Source organism: Podarcis bocagei, assembly GCF_964188305.1.
Source record: "Podarcis bocagei genome assembly, chromosome: 12".
NCBI classification, from domain to species: Eukaryota; Metazoa; Chordata; class Lepidosauria; order Squamata; family Lacertidae; genus Podarcis; species Podarcis bocagei.
The window spans coordinates 32,319,741-32,322,556 of NC_138137.1; positions in this window are offsets into that span (position 1 = coordinate 32,319,741).

A 2,816-nucleotide genomic window follows, 5' to 3' on the forward strand; every position below is an offset into this window, starting at 1 on the left:
CCCAGGATGACAGCCCCGCGTGAGTTATGGCATTCCATTTGAATAACAACTTAAGTTCCCTTAACAAATCTTGGAGCTGTTTTGTTTTATTAGATTCAAGGTTACTTAGGCATGATTGTGCTCATTTAACCTTGGCTCTTTCCCAGTAGGCACATTGTCAGGATGTTGAATATTCTCTAGACAAGCCATTTCATTCAAAGTTTGACACTAGCTGCTAACCATTTTTAAAAAGAAAAGGCATGTAAGAGAAAATAGTATTCATGTAAGACAGAGTTGTTCTGCCTGGCCTTTGGCTTGGAATCAACTTGATCCCCTTCCCCTCTTTCCTTTTTCCTTTCACCTTCTGTGATGGAACTCCTATTTGGGGACTTCCCTGGCTTTTTTCTGGCCACGTAGGACCAGTCTGGATAGTTGGCTTTGGTGAAGATTTGACGTTTTCAAAAAGTTTTTGATTTGAGTTTCTACTGAAATGAGGCTGCATTTTAATGTTGTATTTTAATCTTGTTTTTAAGTTGTATTTTAATCAATTGTTTTTATACCTGGTGTTAGCCTCCCTGAGCCCGGTCTTGGCTGGGGAGGGCGGGGTATAAATAAAACAACAACAACAACTTCTTCTTCTTCTTCTTCTTCTTCTTCTTCTTCTTCTTCTTCTTCTTCTTCTTCACCAAGTCTTTGCCAACCTGGTGCCTAAGGTGCAAGACCCAAGCAGAAAACCACTCTCCTCTACTGCGGTTTCCAGCCACGAGTATTCAGAAGAATATATCATGGAATGTGTGGGGTGTTACGGGAGGGGTACTACCATGGGTGGGGACACATCATGCTCCTTCTGGGGTAGTTTGTCCACCTTTGGTCCCCACCCTGAACTCAGCGCTCACCTGTAGTTCATAGAAGTTGTCAGCATGCGACAGCGGCCACACCCCAGGAATGGCTTTGACGGACCAGTTAAAGCATTCAGACATGCATTCAAAACAATCCAAGGATACTCAGATTTGATCATTGCCACCCAACCCCACCCACAAGAAGGAAAAGCACCAGTTTAGAGCTCTAATCCTATGTACCTGGAAGTAATCCTCACTGAACCTCAATGAACTCACTTCTGAGCAAAAATGTGTTGGATTCATATGCAACTCTGTTAACTTAAGCAACACTATGATCCATGGAAGGAAGCCCCACTAAACACAGTGGATTTTCCTTCTTACTAAGCATGAGTAGTGATATGGACATGCTTGATACAGAATATCTGATACCTGCAAGAAACAATAGCAATCACATCAGAAAGAATTGCATTGATATGCTTATTAAAATGATTGGTTCTTTCCTGCTGATGACAACAGAGCAGCTTTTGAAAAACGACAGATACCAGCTGCTTGTTCTGTGCTAGTTTCAAGCAGACTGGGAAATGTACATCAGAGAAGGGCAATGCGTTGGGAACTGACTTGGTATTCTTTGGACCACTGAAATGAATGATGAAATATTTGGCACCAATTCTCTCCTTCCCACATGCCTGTATATGATATACATCAGAGAATATTGGGAAATTCACATTTGATATTTTTTTTCATTTGCATCTTCTAGAATTCATTTTGATGTTACGGATGAAAGGCTTGATGGTGCTTTTGAAGGATTCAGGAGGAAGCAATTAGATCTCCCTGTTGCAAAAAAGGCTTGCTCTGATCCCATGGTTCTGTTCTGGCTGCAGTGATGAAACTGTGACTTGCAGTGATATAGCTAAAATCTCATCCTAGAAGTGGTTTTTTTGTTTAAAAGGTGACTTGCTCTGTGCTATAAGCAATAAAACAATGAAAACGGCGGTGATACAATGACTTCTGCAATCGATACAAGATACAGTGGTACCTCAGGTTACATACGCTTCAGGTTACACACTCCGCTAACCCAGAAATAGTGCTTCAGGTTAAGAACTTTGCTTCAGGATAAGAACAGAAATTGGGCTCCGGCAGCGTGGCAGCAGCAGGAGGCCCCATTAACTAAAGTGGTGCTTCAGGTTAAGAACAGTTTCAGGTTAAGTATGGACCTCTGGAACGAATTAAGTACTTAACCTGAGGTACCACTGTAATATCACAAAGGCAACTATTTGCAAACCAACAATAAATGTCCAGAAAAATGGAAAAAGTAATGAGAGAGGTTTCTGGAGATATGTAACTTCATGAGCTAATAACTTCAAGCTAGTAGCAAACAATGTGGTGGGCTGGAGGTGCTTACCTGTTCTCCTGGCAGGTGAGTCCCTCCTGCTTACTGAGACGGGGAGGGACGAGGTGGTAGAGTGGCTGGTGCAGTGCAAATACACCAGTGGCGCTAATCTGCTGCCTCTGCTGGTGCATTTGCACCGCACTTCCCTCCTCACCATCTCAACCCTGCCCTTCTCTCTCCAGGTAAGCAGCAATGACTCACCTGCTGGGAGGTCAGACAATGACATTACCATGTTGTCTTCTACTGCTTTAGGTACAAGTGTGGTTTTTGAAATATACTGTCCACCGGGGGAGTGTTCATGGAGTATATTGTCAATGCTAATACCAATGAACTATATATATAGATCAGAGATGAGGAGTCTGTGTCCTCCCCCCCCCCCCAGTTGTTGCTGCACTACAACTCCTATCACCCCAGATCATTGGCCATGCTACCGGGGGTTGATGGGAGTTGGAGTTCAACAACATCTGGAAAGCCGCAGCTTCCCCAGCCCTGCTATGGATGGCCCTTCTTTCATTGCCAGTCAAAGGCCTTGACTGTTTAATGAAGGAATTAGATCTTCCTTTATCAATGTCCTCATATATAATTTAGATGCTAAAGGGAAGGAGATA